Source organism: Psammomys obesus, unplaced genomic scaffold, assembly GCF_907164565.1.
Source record: "Psammomys obesus unplaced genomic scaffold, mPsaObe1.curated_primary_1811, whole genome shotgun sequence".
NCBI lineage: Eukaryota > Metazoa > Chordata > Mammalia > Rodentia > Muridae > Psammomys > Psammomys obesus.
The window spans coordinates 23809380-23823541 of NW_026596051.1; the positions used below are offsets into that span (position 1 = coordinate 23809380).

At 39.7% G+C, this 14162-nt stretch overlaps 1 non-coding gene across 1 annotated transcript; it reads right to left on the reverse strand.

The window, feature by feature from the left end:
* Nucleotides 1–13617: 13617 nt before the first annotated feature.
* Nucleotides 13618–13747, reverse strand: LOC129689214 (small nucleolar RNA SNORA17). The gene has a single exon (XR_008722078.1). It is a non-coding gene; the product is annotated as a small nucleolar RNA SNORA17 (small nucleolar RNA).
* Nucleotides 13748–14162: the final 415 nt, after the last annotated feature.

Consider the following 14162-nt stretch of genomic DNA (forward strand, 5'->3'; position numbering starts at 1 on the left):
TAAAGAGCCCTGATGCTCTTATATAGCTCACTTGCAAATAATCAACATAACATTAATGCAAAAAATGACTATACGACCCTACACCCCATGGAGTGCTTGTTTCTGTGAGCACTGCTGCAACTATATCTGTGTAGCTCAAGATCACTTCAGAGAAGACTGGCTTTCTCCTCATCTGTGGATGATTGCTGTTTAACTGGCTTCTGTGACCAGCTTGCATTAAGGAGAAATCTGTTGTGCCTCTTGTTGAGGAGAGTTAGGGCTTCAATAGCAACTTGGAGTATGCTGAGGTCAAACTCTCTAGTTCATGACCAACGTCTAGCAGCTACTTTAAGGCCTTCATGGATGGAATGTACAGTTACCTCACTAATTTACTGACATCTTCACATTTACAGTATCCATTGTGCCTGATATTATCTGTCTACCTTGTAGTTACCAAAGTATATTTTGAACTCCAGAAACTTCTGTTCATGACAAGCTCCAGTGTCTAACATTTTCTAACTTCTTTTATACTTTATTTTTATAAATTATAGTTTATTAACTTTTAATCCCAGCTATAGGCCTCTCCCTCTTTCCCTCCCAATTGCACCTCCCTTCCCTCAACTCCTCCCCAAGTCCACTGACAGGAGAGGTTTCCCCCACACACACCCTTTCCTTCTGACCCTAGCCTATCAGGTCTCATCAGGACTGGCTGCATTTTCTTCCTCTATGGCCTGGTAAGGCTGCTCCTGCCTCAGGGGGAGGTGGTCAAAGAGCCAGCCACAGAATTCATGTCAGAGACAGTCCCTGTTCCCATTACTAGGGAACCCAATTGGAGAAAGAGCTACCATGGGTTACCTCTGCAGGGATTCTAGGTTATCTCCATGCATGTTCCTGGGTTGCAGTATAAGTCTCAGTAAAGACCCGTGGGTCCATGTTTCTTGGCTCTGTTGCTCTCCTTGTGGAGCTCCTGTCCCCTCTAGGTCTTTCTATATCCTCCTTCTTTCACAAGATTCCTTACACTCTGCCCAATGTTTGGTTACGAGTCTCAGCATCTGCTTTAATACCTTGCTGGGCAGAGTCTTTAAACTGCCATATGTGGTAGGCTCTTGTCCTGTTCCCTGTTTTTTCCCTCTTCTGATATCCGTCCCATTTGCCTTCCTTTGTGAGGACTGATCATTTTACCCAGGGTCCTCCTTCTTGCTTAGCTCCTTTAGGTGAATAGATTTTAGTATGGTTCCCCTATATTATATGTCTAATATCCACTTAAAAGTTAGAATGTACCACATATGTCTTTCTGCTTCTAGGATACCTCACTCAGGATGATCTTTTCTAGATCCCACCATTTGGCTGCAAATTTCATGATTTCCTTGTTTTTACTTGCCAAGTAGTATTTCATTGTGTAAATGTACCACAATTTCTGTATCCATTCCTCCATTGAGGGACATCTGGGTTGTTTCCAGGTTCTGGCTATTATGAATAAAGCTGCTACAAATATGATTGAGAAAATATCCTTGTTGTATACGTGAGCATGTTTTGGATACATGCCTTGGAGTGGTATAGCTGGATCTTGAGGAAGCATTATTCCTAATTGAGAAAGCACCAGACTGATTTCCAAAGTGGTTGTACAAGTTTACATTCCCACCAGCAATGGAGAAGGATTCCCCTTTCTCAACATCCACTCCATCATGTATTGTCACTTGAGTCTTGATCTTAGCCATTCTGATGGGTATAAGGTAAACTCTCAGGGTTGTTTTGATTTGCATTTCCTTGATGACTAAAGATGTTGAGCATTTATTTAAGTGTTTCTCTGCCATTCTATATTTCTCCATTGAGAATTCTCTGTTTATCTCTGTACCCCATTTTTAATTAGATTACCTGATTTTTTGTTATTTAACTTCTTGAGTTCTTTCTATATTCTGGATATTATCCCTCTGTCAGATATACAGTTGGTGAAGATCCTTTCTCAATCTGTAGGTTGGGTGTCCTTTTGTTCTGATGACAGTGTTCTTTGCTTTACAAAAGTTTTTCAATTTCATGAGGTCCCATTTATTGATTGTTGATCTTAGAGCCTGTGCTGCTGGTGTTCTGTTCAAGAAGTTGTCTCCTATGCCAATGTGTTCAAGGCTCTTCCTTACTTTTTCTTCTAAGAGGTTTAGTGTCTGGTTTTATGTTGAGGTCTTTGATCCACTTGGGCTTTAATTTTGTTCAAGGTAGTCAATATAGATCTATTTGCACTTTTCTCCATGTAGATATCCAGTTAGACCAGCACCATTTGTTGAAGAGCTGTCTTTTTTCCATTGTATGGTTTTGGCTTCTCTGTCAAAAATCACGTATCCATAGGTGTGTGGTATATTTTTGGGTGTTCTATTCAATTCTATTGATCCACCATTTTGTTTCTATGCCAGTACCATGCAGTTTTTATTACTATTTAATGTAGTACAGCTTAAGATCAGGGATGTTTTAATGCCAATGTTTGTTTCTTCTAAAATTTGCTTTTTACTTAAACAAGGTCTGAGCTTATATTCAGTAATGATTTATAAACTGCTTGCCTCTGCACAGATTTGTCCTAAAGTTGCTGAGATGTATTAAACTCCAACTCCTGTGAAGTCTAAGACCTAAGTCAGGTGTCAGGTGACAACAAAATCGAATAGAAAATGCAGCTTTGTCTATCATTATAGGCCAAAATGAATAATGAAAAACATCTCCTCTACACAATAGGGGTAACACAGAGAATTTTGACCAAAATAAAATTACCATTAAAATGGTAATATCATAGACCAAAAGGTAGTGAAAACTTGACCCACCATTCAACAAATGTGTGACCTCAAAAACTCACTTTCTTTTTCTTTGTTTAAATTATATCCTCATTAAAATGACAATCTCATTTGTTAAGTTTTGCCATAGGATAGCATCAGTATAGACTATTTATGCCCCTGCCATTCATATATTAAAGTAAATTTCCAAAGTGATAGCATTAGCAAGTGACGCTTTGAGAGATAGTGAAGGACTAACATGTTAATAAAAGATGGAGAAACAAGATGCCCTTCTTTGAAGACAAACAAGAGATTCCTCTTTTTCAAGGACACAATGAGTAATCATTACCCATGAGTCAGGATTGTGAACAAGTAGCATATTTGCCACCACCATGATATTGCAATTCCAAGAAGCCAGAAATGTGCTTTGAAGTCACTGTTGGTTACTTTTGTTCTTTTGATAAACTGTCTTGGCAAAATCAACTGAATGGGAAAGAGATTTTTTTTTTTTGGCTTAGAGTTTAAGGATATAGTCTGCTATGAGAAGATAGCCAAGATAAAAGAGTTTGTAGCAGCTGTTTACAATGTGTCTATGGCCAGGAGGCAGAGAGTGATGGATATTTGTGCTCAGCTAGACTTTTTCCTTTGCATCCAGTTCACGATCAAGGCCAAACATCTCTGACATTATTATCACTTACATTTGGGAGAGAGAAGCCTACTGAATCTGGTCATTTCAGGGACTTCCTGAAGCTATTTTGAGTAGTTTACCTTCTGGCCTAAGTTTTCCTGAAAGATGGAATGTTCCATATCAGAAGAAACTGTTACACAGCAAGGCCCTGACTTTTAGTGTTTCAAGCTTATCAACAATTGGCATCTCTCCTATATCCTTTGGTTCTTCATAAGTAAGACACAGTTAAGAGGGAGTATGTTAAAAATAGCAACTTTGTTTGTTATAAGATGTTAGTGAAGATGCCTTTTTCTCATGGTCCTCTGGTGTTCTGTCCTAGCAGCTCACTTTTAAGACATTAATTAATCTACACATCATGACTCTTTTAACCTTACAATATCTCTGCACTTCAGTCGTGCATGCATGTGTTCCATTCTATAAAATTATGCTGGCAAGAGTACTGATTATCATTGTAAATGCTTAGTACTCAATAATAATAAGATTAAAAGAAAATGTTGACACGGCCCAATCTTTTTTTCTCAAAGGCTCACAAGTTGTGTAATTTCCTCAATACACACAAGAAAAAAGTAGGGAATAGGAAGGAGTGAGAACCATTAGATTATCAGATATCTAGTCAACTGCCACAATAGACACAATGGATCACAAAGGGCAAATGAAGTGGTTAGTATTAATTTATAAATGGCTAGTATAAACTGAAAGAATCTCTAATTAACTGGGAACAAAGTCTCAATAAGGGATTGTAGATATCAGATTAGACTCTGGACATATATCTAAGAGATTATCTTGATTGTATTTACAAAGATGGGAAAGCTTGCCTACTGTGACAGGCACAATTGGCTAAGTAAGGAGTCCTAAAGTATGCAAGAGTAGAGGAAGTGGGCTAATGATTATTGTGCTTTGTTTTCTGTTGCTGGTTGTGGATGCAATGTGACATTCTCCCCCAAGGTTCCACTTCTGTTACTTCCCTGTTATGATAGAGTATGACTGTGAACTGTAACTGTGAGCTGAAATTAACCCTTTCTCCACTAAATTGATGTCACCAATGTGTTTTATCATAGTTTCAGGAAATCAAACTAAATCAGTATGCAAACTCGCTAGCTAAAAATAACAGTTATTTATCCACACCAAACTTTTTATATATAATTCTTTTATTTTTTATATTAATTATAGTTTATTTACTTTGTGTCCCAGTTGTAACCCCCTCCTTCATTCCCTCCCAACCCCACCCTCCCTCCCTCATCTCCACCTTGTCCCTCTCTAAGTCCACTTATATGGGAGGTCCGACTCTTCCATCTGACCCTAGCTTATCAGGTCTCACAAGGGCTGGCTACAATGTCCTCCTCTGTGGCCTAGCTAGGCTGCTCCTCCTACGGGGGGCTGGGGAGGTCAAAGAGCCAGGCACTGAGTTCATGCCAAAGACAGTCCCTTTTCCCCTAACTAGGCAGAACCCACTTGGAAACTGAGCTACCATGGGCTACGTCCGAGCAGAGGCTCTAGGTTATATCCATGCATGGTCCCTGGTTGGAGAATCACTCTCAGACTAGCCCCTGTGCCCAGATATATTTGGTCCTTGTAGAGCTCCTGTCCTCTCCAGGTCATACTAACTCCCCCTTCTGCCAAAGGTTTGGTTATGAGTCTCAGCATCTGCTTTGATACACTATGTAGAGTCTTTCAGAGGCCCTCTATCCACACCAAACTTAATCTTAATAAAAACCATAAAGCTTAGTCAAGGCTCAGAAGAGTTCTTTGACTCAAACAGCAGGTTTGGCTGTGCCTGACTAGAACAACTCTGCCCAGTATTCACTTTTTCTGGAACCTAAGCCAAGAGAGCAGAAGTGAGAAAGACTTTTTTTTTTTTTTCAAAATAGGAATAGCCCTGACAGAACATTATGAGACAAAGAAGCTTCAAAGATACCCTTGAGTTCAGTTTCTGTGGGCCACATAGGCCAGGTAGCCTTAGGAATAATTTGTTTTCCAAGTGTGAATTCCTTGGAGGAAACCAGATTTTTATTTGCAAGTGGTTATCAACTAGACATTGCTTTTGGGTTATGGATGGGACATTTATCTGCTTCTTGCAGCTTTAGGATCTGACTGTGCAGGACCTGTGCATGGTGTCTCAGTCTCTGTGAGTTCACATGTACCTCAGTCCTAAGGATTTGTTTGGAGTGTCTTGTTTTCTTGGTGTCCTCCATCCCCCATGGCTTATACTTTTCCTGACCCTTCTTCCAAAGGGTCTAAGGAGAGGGACTTGATGGAGCCATCCTTTGTAACTTGGAGTATGTTACAAAGTCTCTCATTCTCTGTTTAATATTGGATGTGGGTCTCTGTATTTGTTACAGAAAGAAGCTTCTCTGCTAATAGCGGAGCAAGGCACTAATCTATGAGTCTGGCAGAATGTCACTATGAGTCAATTGACTGCTCATTTCTTTTTGCTGTTTTCAGAACAGTAGTATTTAATCTCATTCTAAGTCCCTGGGCTATCTAGTTGGAAGTTCGGGTGCTCCCAAATAGTGTCCAGTGTGTTCCACCTTGTAGACTGTCTTTAGTCAAATTAGATAATGGTTGGTTACTCCTACAAGCTTTGTCCCATGACTACCCTAACAGATCTCTCGGGCAGTACATCAGTGTATATCAAAGGGCTTGAGACTGGGTTGTGTTTACATTTATCCTTACACAGCATGTAGTGTACCTTTCTTTAGCAAAGAATCTAAAAGTTAGGGGTGAAGGCTCTCATTGTGCACCAGCTGCACTGCTCCATCGTCAAAGATTTGTGCAAGTATCATCTTTAACAACAGGCCCTGCTGTCAGTTTTTGAGGAGAAGCCTACAGTCTTGGCAAGCGTCTGAATTGTTTGGGGTTCACATGGAACTCCTTTAGCAACCAACTTAATTAGATATAGTCCATTCCAGGTACAGCTCTGTCATTTGGTGGCAAGAGATATCCCGTTGGGTCTCTGTCTCCCCCGTATTTTGTAATTTCATCTATATAGACTTCATATATGTATATATTTTAGGAAACATTTACCCTATTAGGTTTTCATAACACCTCTCAAAAGGCCCTTAATTCATCTGCATCTCCCCACATTCCCTCCATTATCATCCTTTTTCTTTCCTGTGCAGTGTCCTTCTAAAACCACCAACAACTATCTTACCCTATCTCCTTTCCTAGGGAGATCTTGCATTCCCACCATAGTCACTAACTCTCAACACAACCTCTGTGGTTGGTTCTATGGATTGTAGCTTGGTTATCATTGACTTAACAGCTAATAGCCACATTCAAGCTGATATAGAGCATACTTGTGTCTCAGCGTTGAATAAGGTGGTTGTGTGCATTTTGTGCAATTATTTTTTATATGGTGGATTACATTTACCACTTCATGATGAAACATCCCTGTATCTCTTAGGGAAATCATAAATGATCATTGTGGATGACTTTTTTGATGTGTTCTTAGATTCAGTTTGTAAGTATTTTACTGAGCATTTTTGCAATTATGTTCATAGGGAAATTGTTCTGTAATTCTCGGGCTTTATTGGGTGGTTATGTGGTTTGGGTATCAGGAAAACTATATGGCCTCATAAAATGAATTGGAGAATGTTACTGCTCTCTTTATTTTTGGAAATAGTTTGAGGACTATTGCCATTAAGTCCTTTGAAAGTCTAGTAGAATAACTGTTAAAATCATCTGTCATTGGGCTCCTTTTGGTTAGGAGACTTTTAGTGACTGCATCTATTTCATTAGGGGCTATAGATCTGTTTAAATCGATTATCTGATCTTGATTTAACTTTAGTAAGTGGTATGTATTAAGAAAATTATCCATATCTTTTAGAATTTTTCAAGTTGGAGTACAGGTTTTTAAGGTATGTCCTTAAGATTCTCTAGATTTCCTATGTATCTGTTGTTATATTTCCCTTTTCATCTCTAATTTTAGTTTGGATGCACAGTTAATTTCTGATAAAGGGTTTGCCAATCTTGATGATTTTCTTAAAGAACCAGGTCTTTATTTCACTGATCCCCTGAATCGTTATTTTTTTTTTTTTTTACTGATTCAGCTCTAAGTTTATTTCTCGCTGTCTACTCCTTTTCAGTGTGTTTTAGTTCTAGAGCTTTAAGTTACTAGCCTGAGATACCTCCAAGTTTTATGTAGGCATTTATGCTATAAACTTGTTTATAATAACCACCTTCATTGTGTCCCATAACTTTGGTAACGTTGTATATTTTTCTTCAAATACAGAAATTTTTTTTAATTTCTTTCCTAATTTCTGTCTTGAACCATTTTGAATTTGGTTCTGATTTGTTGTTTCTATTGCTTATATCATGAACTAATCCATGGTGGTCAGATAGGATGCAGGATGATATCTAAATTCTATTGTATCTATTGAGAGTTGCTTTGTGTCTGAAAATTTAGTCACTTTGGAGAAAGTTTCATGAGGTTCTGAAAATACAAACACTCTTTTCTGTCCATGCAAAATATTTGGTAAATATCTGTTAGGTCCATTTTATTTATAATGTCAGTTATCTTTTGTATTTCTCTGTTTTGTTTTTGTCTCGATAATCTGTCAATTGGCAAGAACTGGGTGTTGATGTCATCCACTTTTAAGGGGCCAGATGTGATGTAAGCTGTAGTAAACAATTTTTTATGAACAAGGTGCCCTTTTGTTTGCTGTATAGTTGTTTAGAATTGCAATGTCTTCTTTGTGTTTTCTTACTTTAATGAGTATGTGGCGTCCATCCTTATAGCTACACCTACTTGCTTCTTTAATTGCTTAGAATATCCTCTTTCAATCTTTTTTTATTTCCTTCTTTCTTTTTATTTATTTTTTATTCACTTTATGTCATGGTTATAGGCCCATTCTTGCTTCCCTACCAGTCACACCCTTTCTCCCTCCCCTGGCCCCCTCTCCTATCCCTCAAGAAAAAAAAAAAAAAGGAACTCCCTTTCACATTCATCACATCGGAACTGTGTCTGTCCTCTTCCGCTGTGGCCTAGCAATGCAGTTCCACCAGGGGGAAATTATCAAAAAGCAAGTGGGTCTGTGTCAGATGCAGTCCCCACTTCCCTTATTAGAGGGCCCACATGAAGCCTAAGCTGCTCATTAGCTATGACAAGAAATTCAAGTCTCTGAAGAAAGAAATTAAAGAAGATAACAGAAAATGGAAAGATGTCCCATGTTCATGGATTGTTAGGATTAACATAAAAATGCCCATCTTACCAAAAGCAATCTACAGATTCAATGCAATACCCATCAAAATACCAACACAGCTCTTGACAGACCTTGTAAGAACAATTCTCAGCTTCATATGGAAAAATAAAAATTTCAGAATAGCTAAAATAATCCTATACAATAAAAGAACTTCTGGAGGTATCTCCATCCCTGACTTTAATCTATACTATAGAGCAATAGTAATAAAAACTATGCATGGTACTGACATTTTTTCAATATTTTAACCTGAGTTGATTGCTAAACTTTTTTTCTTTTTCTTTTATTATTTTTGACAACTTATTCACTTTGTATCCCGATTGTAGGCCCCTTCTCCATCCCCTCCCAGTCCCAGCCTTCCTCCTTTTTCTCCACCTTCCCCCTCTCTTAGTCCACTCTAAAGGGGGAGTCCTCCTTCCCCCTTTTTGATCTGATAATTATGTGTTTTGATTAGTATGTTCCCAGGGGAATTTGTTTACTGGTTCAGTTGATTTGGTGTTTTTTATACTTCTTATACCTGTATAGGCAACTCATTCTTTTGGTTAGGCAAATATTTTTTTCTATGATTTTGTTGAAAATATTTTCTGTGCCCTTGACCTGTGTCTAACTTTCTTCCTCTATTCCTTTTATTTTTACATTTGGACTTTTTACAGTGTCACAGCTCCTCGATGTTTTGTTCCAGGATTGTTTAGATTTAACATTTTCTTTGACCAAGGCATTCATTTATTTTATTGTTTCTTCTGTGCCTGAGATTCTTTCTTCCTTCTTTTGTATTCTGTTGGTGAGACTTGCCTCTGAGCTTTCTTGTGGAATTTCTAAATTTTTCATTATCAGACTTCTCTCAGTTTTTTTTTTTAATTATTTCAACTTTCATTTTCAGTTCCTGAGCTGTTTTATTCATTTCTTTCTTCTGTTTGCTTTAGTTTTCATTAACAGATTTATTAATTTCCTATTTATGGACCTCTATCATATGCACAAAGGCTATTTTAAGATCATTATCTTGTGCTTCAGCTATGTTGTAATACTCAGAGCCTATGTGCTAGGATTGCTGGGTACTAGGAGAGACATTTTCTTGGCCTGTTTGTACATTGGATTCTAGGTGCTGGTATCTGCTTCTTTTTTTTGGGGGGGTGATGTTTTCTTCCTTGGTTTCTGTTGCCTTCTCTCGTTCTTAGAAGAGTTGGAGTAAGGCTGGAGGATTGAGTTGGAGAAGAGATGAAGATTTGCAGTTAGGGTACCTGCTTATCTGGCTGCATTGGCCTGCAAGCTTCACAGAGAATTCTGACTGAAGTTGGGGACTGGAATAATGGGGTGAATTGGGGGAAGGAAGTTTGGAGGAAAAGAGATGTGTGATCTACTGCAGATGGGTGCACAGAGGAAAGGGAGATAGAAACAGAAAGCTTGCTTGAGATCTCTGGGTGCCAGAGGGAGATGGGGTTTGAAGCTGACATGGAAGAAGTGAAGATCTAAAGTTAGTCTACATCTTTCTCTGCCCTGAGTGGCCAGTGGCTTCTCAAGGGATGCCTGATAAAGTAGTGGCCTGAGATAATAGGATGAGTTGGGCAAATGGAGGCTTGAGAGGAAGAGCTGTGTGATCCCCTGGAGATAGGGGCAGGGGATAAGCAGCAGGTGGTGTGCTACAGAGCTGGAAATAAGCCTGGGGATTGTATTTTGAAATAGAGGTGAAGAGCTGCAATTAGCCTGATCTTGGCCTGATGGTCCGAGGTATCCCTCGCAATGCCTGCTGGGTATGGGGGTTAGGATAAAGCAATGATTAGGGGAGGTCTATGTTATCCACTGGATATAAAGATAAGGGTGAGGAAGGAGGCTGCCCCAAGTGGTGGGCTACAAAGCTCAGAGAGAGACTGCTGAGCCTGGGGAATTGGATTTGGGGAAATAGTGGGAGAACTGAAGATCGGCAATTAGCCTACCTGCTTCCAAGTCCTGAGTAACTTGTAACTTACCTTTCTTTCTTTCTTTGTTTATTTATGTATTTATTTTTTATTTATTTATGTATGTATTTATTATTTATTATTCTTTCTTTCTTTCTTTCTTTCTTTCTTTGTTTATTTATGTATTTATTTTCAGAACTCAATGTTTTATATATATTAAATATATTGCAATGCATGGTGGCATACACCTGTAATACCATACTTAGGAGGCCAAGACAGGAAGATAATTAGTTACAGGCCAACCTGAAGTACATGGAAAATTCTTGCCTTCAAAAAAAGTGAACAAATAGCATAAGCCTATCATATCTTGATTTTTTTTATTTTACCAGGTTTATTTTTAAAATAAAAAATGATAAAAAGTCTATTATAACCTAAATTGGTAGGATAAATATTATGATAGCACAAATGTCGACTGTGATTGAAGATTGACTTCCAGTCCCTATTTTAATAAATTTGCATACATGTGGTAAGATTATAAAATGATTCTGAGCAAACAGTAGAATCTATGAATACATATGAATGAATATTCGATACAGAAAATAAAACAGATTTCGAGAACTGACATAATTTAAAACTTGGCCTTTTTGAGCATTTTCCAGCACATATTTAAGAATTTAGGCATCATTGCACATAAATATAATATTTATTGACTATGTATTAAATATAAAATATTGGTCTACACTCTGGGCATACAGAGATGAGAAAAACACACCGCTGTGGTTAATGAAGGGTTTTCTCAGTGCTCATGGACTATCAGAATATAGTACTTTTTTTTAACTTGAATAATTCTACCTTTGCAAGGAGACAGATGTTTTAGTTTACTTGCTCTGTTTATAGAAAAATGACGAATAGTCCTTTATTTTGTACAAAACTTTTCTTTGTTCAGTTTTTGGTGAAGAAACTGAGGCCCCACCTACCTCTTCACCTTCATATGTTGAATGTTAGTCTCATGTTCATCTCCCCACTAAACCTTCCACACTCATATATTGAAATGTTCCCTCAATAGATGCTAGTATTAGGAGGAAGTTTTTCTGGAACGTGCTAAGGACATTTGTTAAATGTCTTCCCATTGACAAAATTCCTAAGAGAAACAACTTAGACAAGGAAAACCTTGCTTTCCGTCTTGGTTCTGAAGTTTAAGCTCCATGTCTACTTGACTCTGGCTTTGACCTGTGTTTTAAGATGGTCATGACCAGGAATGTGTATGGACGAAAGCTGCTCACCTCACAGCAGCCAAAATGAAAAGGAGAGACAGAAAAGATGGGGGTCCCAGGGTCTCCTTTTAGGATGACACCAATGACCTCATTGCCTTCCTGTGGACTCCACCTCCTAAAGTTCTACAATCCTCCAGCAGTGAGTGGGGGTGGGGGCGGAGCAAATGATACTTTAACTTGACTCTTGGGGTTCATTTAAAATATGAACTCTGTGGTTCCGCCATTCCTCCCTCAGGTCGTCCAGGGCGGTACAAGCCAGGCTGGGAAGGTGAAGCTTGAATGAGGGAGTCCCTAGATCCTGGTTCAGAGAGGGAGGGAGTGCTGAGGGGGGGAAGGGGTGGAAGGGGTAGAACAGGTGGGACTTCTCCCTGGTTTTCAGTGTTACAGCACTTTTAGACAAGAGTTGCCTGGGGTCTGCTTCTTCCTGTTGGAGCTTCCAGGCGCCTGAGCATGTGCAGGCACCTGAATATTCAGGCACCAGATTCAGGAGCAAAGCCTAGCTGGTCAGGAAGACCTAAGGGTCCCAATACGATGGTAAATGGGAGAAAAAACCTTCTCTGCAACAGCTCTTCAAGAACCTGGAAACAACCCAGGTGTTCATCAATGGAGGAATGGATACAGAAATTGTGGTACTTTTACACAATGAAATACTACTCAGCAATTAAAAACAAGGAAATCAAGAACTTAGCAGGCAAATGGTGCTACTAGAAAAGATCATCGTGAATGAGGTATCCGAGAAGCAGAAAGACACACAGGGTATATACTCACTTCTACAAACCTATAAGATAGGATAAACATACTAAAATATGTACACCTAAAGAAGATAAAGAAGAAAGAGGACCTGGAGTAAGATTATCAATCCTCACTTAGAAAAACAAATGGGATGGACATGGGAATTATGAGAAAACATGTAACAGGACAGGATCCTACCACAGAGAGCCTCTGAGAGATTCTACCTAGCAGTGTATCAAAGCAGATGCAGAGACTCATAAACAAACCTTTGGCAGAGTGCAGGGAATCATACAATAAAAGGCAGAGTTAATATGACTGGGAGAGGACAGGAGCTCCACAAGGACAATATATATATATATTGGTCTACACTCTGGGCATACAGAGATGGGAAAAACACACCACTGTGGTTAATGAAGGGTTTTCCCAGTGCTCATGGACTGGGAAAATATCGAATATCAACATGTCCCCTGGTGGTACTCAGACCAGGGACATCTACATGGCCTTTGGTGGTAACAGACCCGTGGTGCTGCAGGGTCAGGGACCCAAACATGGCCCCAGGGCAGGGCGGGCCAGGACCTTACCATGGTCTCAGGTAGCATCACCAGCTACTGACATCAGGCTGTTCCTCACTACCCTCAAGTATTCAGTTCTGCCTCTCTTCATGTGCCCACAATCTTCTGTTTTTCTTTATTTTCTATTTCTTCACCACTTACTTGTTCCTCTTAGTCATACCTGGGGTCTCTGAGTATTTGGGGTTCTAGCAGGAGTGGTCTCAGGAACGTCCCACTCATGCATTATGGAGCTGAGCAGGAGTCTTCTCGGGTATGGTCTGCTTCCCAGCCCCCAGGCCTCCACAGCACCAAATTGGTAGTGACCTCAGCCACTATGGCACTGGTCTGGTGGTCTTCTCAGCCTTGTTCATCACCAGAATTACCCATGTTCCCCCTTGAGAAGGTTGCCTAAATCTGGCTCACTGCAGCCAGGAGCCTGCAGTCCCAGGAGAGGTTTCTCGAGTCTCTGGCTTGCTGCTTACCATAGAAACCTGTCCAGACCTGCCTGGCACCAGAGTGGTGGTCATTTCAGGCTCAGCTTTTTTCAGGGAGTGTTAGGGTACTAATCATTCGAATGATCATAGGTCAGAACAGTGAGTATAGACATAGTCTCTGTTCGCTGCCACATACTGACACACAGATGACAAACCAGCCACAGCTGCCATGTCTCTAGGGGCAAGGACTGATACCTTCTTAAGTCAAGCAAGCAGGGTGGACAGAGAGAGAAAGAACTATGGACAAATGTGTGGTCTATTACTAACTCAAAGATAATCTGTCCTTATCTAACCTGATATTGTTAAAGCCTACTCTGTCAAGGAACAGGATCAGTCAAATTGGTAAGAAAATTTCATACTGTGATGGCGATAGTTAATCTTGGTTGCTGTTCTGCTTTGCTTCCCTGTTGCTGGGTGACAACATTCTGGAACTTGGGGAAGAAAAGTGATGATGTGGCTTAGAGGTTACATTCAGTCATCCAGGGAATTCAACAAACTGCTATGAAGGCCCAGGAGGAATGCTGCTTGCTAGCTTGCACCCCTGGCTTGCTCGGTTTGCTTTTTATTACAACCTCAGACAACCTGGGAGTAATTCTGCTCA